A 12831-nucleotide genomic window follows, 5' to 3' on the forward strand; every position below is an offset into this window, starting at 1 on the left:
GTCTTCGATCGACTGCATCATTAAGTCGTTCCAGAATTGTGAGGGTTGTTTCTTTACTTGGCATTGACAATAACATGATGTTACGCCATGTTTGCAGAGTAAAAGGTCTCCTTTCTTTGGAAGTTTTAGTCAGTAGTAGTCAGTTTTTCCAGTCATCTGAGAGTCTTCACTCCGATGTTCTGCAGAAGGGGCAGCAGCATAGTTACCGTGGTGGAAAAGTCTGTCTTTAGTGCTTCTGGGAGGAATTCCGTCAGGTCCGGCTGCCTTGTTATTTTTCATCGCCTTCATGGCTTTCTGAATTTCTGCTTTTGATAGGGTCGCTGTTGACTATGCGTGGAGTGTATGCAGAAGTGATGTCCAGTCTCACTGAAGGTTAGAGGCGGTTACAAAGGTCATTTCCATTTTCGGCCCATCATTGCCTCTCGTTTTCCGCCTTGGTGATAGTATGTCCCTTGCTGTCGTTGACTGGTCTATTTTGGTTTAACTTCTTGGTAGAGAGGTTCTGCTAATACAGTGTGATGATGTATTTTTTAACGGCATGTTCTACTTCTGCCTATTTGTCGTAAACACTGTTTTGTCTGTCCTGGCACTGTACTTGACTTATTGATCATGTTGGCGAATTCCTTCTGGAACACTTTTTTCATCTTAATTATATTTGTTGTTAATGTTCTGTGCCAAAAGGTATTTCCGGAGAGTTCTGTTGGAAGCTTGTTTCTTTTAGCCATTGGTAGTTAAATCTGGCATGAAGATTACTCTCTGTGTCTCTTAAGGCTCGTACCATAATCTTGATGACTCCCATCATTAGTTGATGGTCTGAAGCTATGTCGGCTCCTCTTTTGGTTATTGTGTCCGGCAGGTTGTGTCTCCACTTTTTAAAATTGTTATGTAGTCTTATCTAGTTCCTTGTATTGTGAGATTTAGGGTACTTTGTGGATGCATTTCAGTTAAAACGTTTTGCCAGGTCATCGAAAGCACAAATTTCAGTGAACTGCTCTCCATTTTTATATCTCGATCACTGTCAACTGGGTCATGCGTGTTGTGTATCGTGTTATTTCTTAAAAGTTGACCCAGCATTTGTTAAAATATTGCAAGACATATACATTTCCAGAAAGGAAATTCATTTCTGCGTTGAATAAGACCGAGATCGTGAAAATCGCTGCAAAATTTATGAAGATATGGCTGTTCAAAGCGATGCACCCCGTTTTGGGCTGATTTTGAGTTGCATACCTTGTTATATATATATTTGATAGTGAAATATTTTTTTTTTTCAGAAAAGTTAATTTTTCGTTATAATATGATTATTTATCATTCAAAATGATGTTTTCACTAATTAATATCATAGCCACACGCTAACCACCTGTGATTTGAACGTCGGAGGAAGGCATTTAACTACGATTCGATCAACGTTAACCCAATACCCTAACAGCATGTTAGCGGCCATGTTTAGCGGACGTCACGTGATCAACCAAGACAAAGATGGCCGCTACGTAATCGACTGTGATGGCAATATCTTTTGTCACATTCTAGAGTTCCTTCGATTCAAAACACTGCCTCCTGTCGATGTTGCTGAAGCGGTTTTCAAGTATTCAGAATATTTTCAATTGAATGAATTTTCAGAATTGCTATGTAAGTTTCAACCAATCAACCGTTTGATGAATATATCGAAAATGAAAGAGCGTAGTTGGAAGTACGATGACTTTTCTAACACAGTGATTGAACATTTATCAGCTTGCATTGCAAACAAAAACGATAATGTCTTGATAACTGTTGCTCGGGGTAATATTCATCGTAATGAACGTAATGAACGTATCTTCTATGTTAGACAAGAGCTTCAAGAGAAAATTTCACCACTGGCATGTACGCATGTTTGCATTTCGTATTTCGATCAAACGCTGGAATGGCAAAAAGACGAATTATTATTTATGGCAGCAGACCAATTGCGGATACTTGGTTATGGATCCAACATTGTGTATATTGTAGGTGGAGACTATTCCCCGAGTTTAATCCTTATTTGCAATGATAATGCTCTTTCAAAACTACATACAATACCTGATGTTAAATTTAAGAGTGCACTGAGCCAACATCCGTGGTAGGGTAATGTTCTTACTGCCTAGAAACGCAAGAAAAGGGTAAGTAAATCAAATGTAAATCAAAGTCAGTAAATCAAATCAAATAATATGCAGCTGAAAGATACTAATATTGTTATGAATAAAAACTGTATAATGACTGCTCTCCATCAGTTTTTATGATGTTTTAATGTCTTATTTGATCTGAACGATCATTCTACATATTTTGTTTTTAATAGTATTATCAAACAATGAAATTGCATCCTATCCAGCATCTACATGATGCGGATTGAGTACGATATAGAACCTTTATGAATTACCTGTACTGAAATCCCGTAAAGGTATGTTGTATCATTATATTTCGGGCCTCTAACTGACAACTCTAATGGGACAGATTGCTAAGTGTGGTCCCTCATGAGGCAACCAGATGGATCTATGTTACAACACTCCGAAAAGGACCTATTCAAAAGCGTTTTGTCCAACATTGATTCTTTAAGCTTTTGGTATTGCTCATCCCATATGGTTTTCTTACACTGTTCACGTGGGTCTTACGAGGATTCGTTTATTTAAAGGCCCCGCTCGACTGTTAAGAATTATATGATTATACAATACAAAATATTTATTTTTAAGCAAGAACTTTGAGTTAAAATCAACAGAAACTAATTTAAGCATGTAAACATTGTTGAGAGACTGTTTAAAGTAAATAAAAACGGGACATACACGTACTGAATAATTGGAGAAGATGACTTCGACAATCGATTTTTCAAACTTATTATAAATATATTTGGTATCATATTTCTAATAAGAATGAAACAATGTGATTAGGTATTAAATATTTTCACTGTAAACGAAAACAGGTCTATAATTAAATATGTGAAATAGTTAACCTTCATGTTCGGCTATGTTCGCTTACTGTCGTACACAGATGAGAATTTTCCCGAAAACTAATGCGAAACTCTCGACGAATTAAGTAATTCATAAACGTGATCAATTTACGAATATTACATCCGATCAATTACACAGGTAATGAGTAGATGTTATATATGTAAGTGTTGGATTATAAAACTTAATATTTAAACGCAGATGTGCCAGGCTTCTATATAATACTTTAATACTAAAACCCTGATCAATATATTTTATTTTAAAACAAGAATAATGTAGACAATCATGTTAAAAAAATAAAGAACAACATTAGAGTATCAAGAAATTAATAATAATAGTTTAATAATAAATAGTTGTGCAAAGTATAAATTCTAGTTATATAAAATAATAACAAAACTACACAAAATGTTAATGTATGTACAACTTTTAATATAAAAAAGGATGGTTTTTACAAAAAATGGAACCGTATTATAATTTAAAAAAATGAATAATATGATAGTCAATAAACCCAGTCAATAATTTGATTAAAACAACTGTTATATGTGACCCTTTAATCTTATGTCTTTTTAGCCAGTCTTTATCCAAGTTCTTCCTCAAACTTAACTAATATTTATTGTAAAAATGTGATGTATACCGCTTCACTTTCGGGTTTAATAGATCTGTAACCATAGCCTTCGTATACAACCATTTAACAAAAGACATATCATACTTTTGCGTATGAATGAAAGATGACTCTCAATAGATGTAAAGTTTTTAGTCAATACGCTTTTTTTCTGTATACATTTTGGTATCTTTAGTTTCATCAGTGCAGGCAAAGTGCGTTTAAACATCAAGTTTTATAATCCAACACTTACGGATATAACCCGTGCTTATTACCTGTATAATTAATGGGGTGTTACATTCGTCAATTGTTCAAGTTTATCAAAACCAGTTTATTCCTCGAAATTTTCGCATGAGTTGTTGAGTAAATTCTTTTTGTTGTTCGACAGTAAGCGAATATGGCCGAAAAGGTAGGTTATTATTTAACATATTTACATACTTGTTTTCGTTTACAGTGAAAGTTTTGAATGCGTCTTCACATTCAATTTTTATAAGGAATATAATAACTAATCACATGATATTTAAGTGATATTATGGGCATTTTTCATTGCTGAATTGAGCTGAAAAGAATTAACAGGTCAAATGAGTAAGTTAAAATGTGGTTACTGACCAATTATCTGCAACTCATCTTGCTACCACACACACACTCAATATCTTTATTTCTGTCACGTTACATGATAATAACAGACATGGCATAAGCATAAACATCGCTATTGGTCGTGAGACTGCGTTCTATCACATGTTATTCGATATACATAGTTGAAAGCATGTTTTCAATAACAGAGGCATAAGTGAAGTTTCATACTATAACCAAATTTTATCTTTGTAAAAAAGTCGTACCGGGGACAGTTGTGCTTTACATTTTTTATGTTTTGATTATATCTTGGTATTGAATGAATGGACGATAAAACATTGTCAAAACGGGCTTTTGCAATATGCGGATTGACTGTCCCGGTGTTTTCCTAGCACCTTATACTGTTCACTGGTGGGGAGTTTGGTGGGTCGCCATTGGTCGCCTCCTCATCAGACATGTTTCCAGCATTGTCCGTTAAAGTCACATTTGATGGCAGCGTTTGCTTGGGTTTGGATGGTCCCTTTCCGCGAGGCGAGATTGATGCTGATCTTGGTCTCGGCGGAGCGGTTGGATTCTGCATTTTAATGGTCAGGTCTGCTGGCTGTTGTCTAAACCTTTCGTCTGCGAGTTGTATGGGTGATTTGTTAGCATGTGTTTGAGGATTTGTTTTGGGGCGGGTCGTGTAGGCTTTGGAGGGGTATGGTTTACTGTCTGGCGGAGCATTTTTACACTGGACGCTACCGAGTTATGGATGTGCTCATGGGTGTTTGATATTCTTGACCCTTTGAGGATAGGGTACCTCTCTGGAAATAAATCCTCGGCGATTCGTCTGTTCACTCGGAGTGCTGCTGGGAAAAGCATTTGGACGTTACGGGGGCCATGCTTTGACCTAGCTTCCTTGAATGTGGGCCATAGCTGCTTCCTGGCGTCGCTTCTTTCTTTTGGATAGTCTCTCAACAGGCTTAAGTTGGTTCCGGCAAGTCGTCGTGCGCTGTTCATGAGGTCGTCCACGTCGCCTGGGTGGCTCATCATGACTCGAATTAGCCGTGGTCGTGTATTGTTTGTGCTTGTGCGTCTGCCGACACGATTGGCGCGCAGGACTGAGATTTCACCTCTGTCAATGTTGAGTGACCTTCGCAGAAATTCATGAACTGTATTAAAACAATTTTCGTTTTCGCATTCATCTACCCCCGCAATAAGTATGAAGCTTTCCCTCTGCCGGGCCTCAAGCTCTAATGTCATGTATTCAAGCAGTAGTACACGTTCGTGGGTGATATTTTGTGCAGCACAATTGTAGTACAAACTGTACTCGATATTGTCAACACGGCATTTTAGCAAACCCATAATTTTCATGCCATCTAATATAGTGTCAATTTTGCTCTTTAAATGCTGTAAGTTATCGGTGGAGTACATTTGTCGTATCGGGGAGCTATCCGCCGAAGATGAGTGTCTGAAGGTCGACACCCCACCCGCTGACTCCTGACGTTAACGCTTGTCATTTCTCGATTTATGCATTTCTTCCTGGGAATTTTCGCTATTTAGTGGTGCAAATCGTGAACCTGTGCTAATACCATTCGAATAACCTGTCTGATGTCTGTTCATGTTGATTAAATGTGCTAATAAAAATAATTTTTCTTTGTTTACGATTTTTCACTACCACGTCTCACGACCGGAAACACGTCATTCTGGTCCAGTTGTTTATAAAAATATATGTTATATTCGATATTTTACGTGACACACCCAGCCATGTAAGCCGAAATGATACGTAAAAAAAAATTGTGTCTTTGTGTCGTATAAACGAATATGCAACCAAATTTAGGTTCACATTGTACATGCGTGATCAGTTGTCAAACGAAAGAACGGTTGATATTCAAATGCATTAATTTTCTCTTTTCAGGATATTGTTTTAGTATGTTGATGCTGCATTAACAAACATAAGTGTATATGAAGTGAAAACACCAAAAAAAAAAAAAAAAAAAAAAAAAAAAAAAAAAAAAAAAAAAAACAACAACGGTTGCGATAGATACCTATAAACTGTTAGATGCCCATAATATCACTTTAAGTAAGTTTGAAAAAAATGGCATAAACGTCAAATCCATCTTCTCCTATAAATCGGTAACGTGTATGTCACGTTTTTTTAAACGTCATGTTTTCATAACAATGCATTTATGAATAAGTTATTGTTTGTTAATAGCTACCCGAGGTTCTCGATTTCATTATCGGGGGAAAGCATATAACAACACTTCGCTCAACGTTAACCAGATACCCAGACAGCATGTTGGCGGCCATGTTTAGCGAGCGTCACCTCATCAACAAAGACAAAGATGGCCGCTACGTGACATACACTATATCTAAACATATCATACGTTTTGTGCCCTATAAAGTGAAGAAAGACTTAATACCCCCCCCCCCCCCAACACACACACACACACACGAACACTTTGTTGGATTCTTAAATCCTATGTTCTTCCTTTTAATGCATGATTCATTTTCCTTATTATGTATATATGTTTGCACTATCATTTCCTTATGCATGTATTTAATGATGTATCAGATGAACTAATTGAATCTTTACGGAAATATTTATATACATTTCCTATTCATTTGTTCAGCAATTGTGTTTGTGTGATTTGATAGAATAAAAGATGTGCTATAAACAATTAAGCTTCATTTGTAATATTGTAAACTGATAATTTATAATTGTCAAAATTTTTTTTATATTGCGCTCGCAAGAGCAAGAGCGTATTCAAAAAGAAAGGCAAAATCGAACAACATACTTACACAGCTCTGTAATTCATCAACTGTTTCATGTTGATCCGTCTTTAATTGTTGTTGGATCGAGGTGATGATCTACATAAGCGAGCATGAGTACCGAAATATTTTGTTTTTCAAAAGGTTTGTGTTGGTCGTATCGTTACCAAATGGACAACACTGCGTACAATGTTGGAATAAGAAGAACGAAAGGTCTTTTTATCGTAAACTCCAGATAAGCAGCATATAGTATAGACGCGTCGGACTGGAAATTTTACATTATTCAACTAACGTTAATTTGATTACTATTGATCCGATAACGTTTATTCTAACACGTTACTGTTTGTTGAGGGCATATCGACAATATAACATCTCTTAACACATAACTTACCTTTTATTCTAACATGGCACACGCCTTGTTTTCTATAGACAAAGAAGGAAATCAAGTGTGGGTAATTCTGCAATAACTTATGGGCGGAGCTTAATGTTTCGAAAATAGTTCCGAATAAATAAAGAAAATATTGCAGTAAAATGCACGTGCTTAAACCCGCTCTGAAAGAAATGCAATAAATGTAGCATGTATATAAATGTAATAAAACAACAAATTGTATATTTGGTGATAAGTGGCATAACCACGCCTATAAAGAATGGTATTTGTTAGGAAACGTAATTCAGAAAACATTTATGGCATGTCAGCTTTTCAGTAGCATCAATAAACGTGACGTCATTAAGTTTCTACGATTGTTGTTTCAATGAAAGTGACGTCATTTGCAAAATATTTATGAATAAAACGACGTCATATGTTTGTACAATTCAATGACGTCACTAAATAGTGAACTTTGTACTAAGAAGGGCGGAGTATTGAAAAATATAGTTCACGTCCTAAAGCTTGTACCAAATCAATCAGAATCGTGTTAGAATCGAAATAATATTTTCTATGATGGTTTGTTGTCGAATAACCCACAGTAAGTTGTATATGCGTGCTATCAAATCACTCGGGCTTCGCACTCGTGATTTAATTCCTACGCATCTCCTTACTGTGGGTTATTCGACAACAAACCATGATAGAAAAATATTTTTTCTTAAATAAAAAAGCCTTCCATATGATGAAAAACGCTAACCCAAATGTTCATCTATAAACAAAAGCGGCATGTGTGTATTATATTGCAATATAATTGTTGAGAAAAGGGCCTGTTTATAAATATGCACCTCATCGGACAGTAATGGGTCTCACAATGATATAGAGAATACTAAGTCGGTGCCGAATAAAGCGAAGTTTATTTTGCGAGGCTTAGATAATCTGAACCACGAGCCTTGGCGCTTTATTCGGCACCGACCTAGTATTCGATTTATCCCATCAATTTTCATCAATTTTCTTAGTCGTTAATTATTTCTTTAAAAATAATTCTCTACCCAGATTCTCTAATTCTCTACCCAGAGGCTGTACACGATGGTAAAAAAGCAATAGGTTTCAACTCATAATAAGCATAACCAAAAGCTTTAATTGTGTTTTGTTCTATTGAAGTTGTTGGTAAATACGTGCATTATTATATTTATTGGTGTAGTTAATTCTACAGTACTAATGTGTTGCATTGTCATGTAACTTAAAGAAATAACAATCGTCCAACAATAGCAGGTAATATACCTACCAACCCTCCGTTCGGACACGACCCTGTTCTTGAGTATCGACAAAAGGAATCTTCAGTAAACAATTATATTTGTTTGCAGTGTTTAGTACGTCATGTATATCTAATGAAGACAAAGTGGTAACACATTAGGTATTTTACCACTATGTACTTGGACATACAACGCCCCTTATCCACGGATCAAAATGATGAAGATCGTGTTAATTTTGCCCTATTTTGTAACTTATTATCAGTAAAGATAAGACATACCCAGAAAAGCAGCCATATTTTCCGCTCAAGCAATATCCATGTACTTGGCTTTACTTTTTTTTGCCAAACGCACTTCAGAAAATTTCATCATGTTCATCGATTCTCTTTCTTTAAGTTTGTCTATCCTGAATTGGATAGTATAAAATTCTGATTAAAAAACTATTTCATTAATGATATTTAAAAACAAAACAATCATCTGTTGTTTGATATCACGTCATTTAGGGTATTGCAAATGATAAAGCTTATGATATAGCAAAATAATATATTGATCACGCGTTTAATAATATTCAATTACTCAATAGTGATTTTTAACGAGCAATAAAAGAACTGATGATGTCCAAAGCGCGAGAAATTAAGAATGACGCAAGTCTTACCGAATTACATGACGTAAGTCATATTCTTCATAATTGAACATCGTTAGTCTTTCGGACCGACACCCGAAAAGTTGTAAAACACGCTGCAGAATAATACCGGTTTGATTGAAACCGTCCGCCCCGACCTAAGATATTCTTGATAAATAATTAAAATTTAGTCACTAAAACATTGCCACTCCATATATAAATCGATGTTGTAGAAGAAATAAATACTTTCAATAAAATTAAGTCTACATTGTTCTATCGATTTCAACATGATCATTTTTAAACAACACGAGTGATGAGTTGTAAAATTCCACTTGATGAAATCAGTTTTATTACGAATGTAACTTCGGTTTCCATATTTTAATTCGTCTCGCGCTAAGCATGCTATATTCTCGGTTGGTTTTCCTATACCCGTTGACAATTGTTGTTAACCGCGTGCTATCGCCAACTTTCGGATTTTTTTTCAGTTTGTTTATGTCTTTTTGTTTTGCATGTCTGAAGTTCCACATTGTATATATTGGAATGAGGTCGTCTCTAAAATCTTGACAAATGTGTAATTCACTATACAAATTGTTAGTTACCTTCTTTACTGCCTTAATAAAATAGAGCTCACCGACTCCACACTGTAAACGTTTACTGTTTAATTTCACGAAGACGTTTTCTGTCTCCCCGATACTATTACAAGGAAACCAATGTCAATGAATTTCCGTATAACCAGAATTGTAACGTTTACGGCTCTGTTCTATCACTGTGACCTCAGTCTTTATCTGTAGTAAGCTGGAATCAAGCTTAGAGTATGGCAAGCGGTTCGACGCATAATCCCAAGAAACTAGGTTTCTCATGAGAACCTAGGTTATCGCTTGTAGATTGCACATGGCTTCAAGAACCCAAGTTTTCAAATGAGAACCTAGGTTTTCATGAGAACCTAGGTTCTCAGAATGAGAACCTAGGTTCTCATGAAAAACCTAGTTTCTTGGGATTATGCGTCGAACTGCTTGCCATATCCGTGGTTTTCATTTGGGAACCATAGGTTCTCTGAAAACCTAGGTTCTCTGAAAACCTAGGTTCTCTGAGAAACTAGGTTTTTCATGAGAACCTAGGTTCTCATAGACACATAGAACTTAGGTTCTCATGAGAACCTAGGTTCTCATGAGAACCTAGGTTCTCATTCTGAGAACTTAAGTTCTCGTTTGGTATCCTAGGTTTTCACAAGAACCTAGGTTCTCATTTGAAAACCTAGGTTCTCATGAGAACCTAGATTCTCATTTGAAAACCTAGGTTCTCATGAGAACCTAGGTTCTCATTCTGAGAACCTAGGTTCTCATGAGAAACCTAGTTTCTTGGGATTATGCGTCGAACCGCTTGCCATATTAGAGGATTTTTGCAGCAAAACATTAAATAACAGTTGTTTGATAGAAATATTTAATGAACATAGAAAAAACAATGTTTTCTGACGGGTTTACAAAGTTCCATGCGTAAAACCGTTTAAGAAAGTTGCATTTAAATTCATATAAGGTTTGCTTTCAAATTAATATATATTTTTTTTTCATTATCACATACAATGTTACAATTTACAAAATTACTCAACATAGAATACTTTTACTTTTTCAAATATTTTTCATTTACATTTGAATATATTGGTATATAATGATGTTATTTTGCATTATTGTATGACATTTAAGGATGTTTGTCTTCCTTCAAATGATATAAAAAAAATTGATAGTTCAAGAAGAATTTCAGAATGGTTATATAGCAAACTATACATATTCTTTTTTGCATCAAAATGTACATTTATCATCACGGTGGCAAAACTCTATCAAATGGTTAGTTATACCTTTGGACAACTTATTTTCTAACACATGTCTACATCAGTCTGGAATCAGTTCCACTCTTCTTTAAACAAAATGTTTAATTACGTCAATAGCAAACAGCTGTGTGGTCAATAATCCAAATATTACCAAGCTTGAGTATTGTTCGCCCACTCGACTTCCCTTAATCCGACATCTGTAAGACTTTTGGAATCTCTTAACCACCTTATGTGGATCACCATAAACCATTTGTACATTTAGCAGTTTAGAAATAAGATAGATCACTATATGTGTCGTGTGAATTGTTTATTCTCAAAACGAGACATCATTACCGCCCTAGTCACACACATACAAGTATATTGATATACATGTACTTGAACAATGTTTCTTAGTCTTGGCTTTTAATGGGAAATAAAAATAAGAAATAGCTGGACTATTACAAGCCGTGCAATAAACTATCTATGAATAAACGCATTTGTGGCTTCTGGATGTTAAAGATGTTGTATACTCAAATAAGCAAACCATTCAGAAGACTGGGAAAGTGCCTCATGCAGCACCACCAAAGAAGATTTATTAGGTGATATCATATTTTAACAAAAGCTTCCAACGCATTAACTATTGCATTGCAGGGATTTTAATTAGTCGTTTGGTGATTGGTAAAGAAATGTAATTTGTTTAGACTATACATGTAAAATACGAATACCATGTGAAAGCAAAATCGATCTCTCGGAAATAAACACTCAATTAAAGTATGTGGACATTTATGAGGATTTTCTGTATAATGTATGTGATGCAATAGTAATACCATGATGAAGAGTGAACGCATTGTATTCTTCAACCAACGTCTGTCAGGGCGGAACATTTAAAGCTAAATCAGTTGAGCTAGCTTGGTAGCTGGATTATTCCAATGCTCTATAGCAACGACATGAGCATTGATTTCCTCCCAAACACAATTTTTAAAGGTCGCTTTCGAATTCAAATTTTAGAAAAAGATAATATATTCTATTCTTAAATTTTACATGTTGCGCAGTATTCCACGGAAATGTTTAGAATAGCATAGCACACATAATGCATTAATACATTTTACATAAAACTGACGTAACTTAGAAAGGTAAAGAGACGTAATTGAGGTGAAAACATTTCACGCGTGAAGGTAAACAATAGCAAGAAGTGTGCACAATTCCATCATAAGAGAGCAGTCAAATGTTGGCTACATTACTGATATGATTAGCGATATGCTGAAAACATGGCACACAAGGGTCGACTTATGAAACAAAGAACTATAATTGTACCATGTTTAAAATAGCAGAAACAATTTTCTGATGACACCAGTTGGTGGCCATTGTATTAGTTCTTATAATGCAAAACGAACTTTTGTTCGTAATACACGTTTTAAATAAATGTTGTGCTTCCTTTCCTGATAGTATTTGAACGAAGTCAGTATATTAATCACCATCATATCGGCACAATAGTATACTCCCGGTCGTCGTTCGTATGCATACATCGTTTAATATTTGAAAAAATCGGGTTGCATGCTTACGTTCTGAAGATGTTATCGCTGTATTGTCTATAGGTAACCGAGGTTATTGATTTGAATGTTGGAGGAAGGCACTTCACAACAACTCGCTCAACGTTAACCAAATACCCTGACAGCATGCTGGCGGCCATGTTTAGCGGACGTCACGTGATCAACCAAGACAAGGATGGCCGCTACGTGATCGATTGCGACGGCAAGATATTTCGTCATATCTTGGAGTTTCTTCGATTCAAAACACTCCGTCCAGTCGACGTTTCTGAAGCGGTACACATGTGTTCGGAGTATTTTCAATTGCTTGAATTGTCGAAATCGCTACGTACGTATTCATCTGTGAGTCGCTCGTTGGAGCTTTCAGCCTT

The 12831-nt window shown here is 35.7% G+C and overlaps 1 long non-coding RNA gene across 1 annotated transcript; it reads left to right on the forward strand.

Annotated features, from left to right (window-relative positions):
• The first annotated feature begins 2140 nt into the window (after positions 1–2140).
• LOC127841114 (uncharacterized) lies at positions 2141–6782 on the forward strand. Its single transcript, XR_008030708.1, has 2 exons — positions 2141–3958; positions 6317–6782. It is a non-coding gene; the product is annotated as an uncharacterized LOC127841114 (long non-coding RNA).
• The last annotated feature ends 6049 nt before the right edge of the window (positions 6783–12831 follow it).

Source organism: Dreissena polymorpha, chromosome 8 (genome assembly GCF_020536995.1).
Source record: "Dreissena polymorpha isolate Duluth1 chromosome 8, UMN_Dpol_1.0, whole genome shotgun sequence".
NCBI lineage: Eukaryota > Metazoa > Mollusca > Bivalvia > Myida > Dreissenidae > Dreissena > Dreissena polymorpha.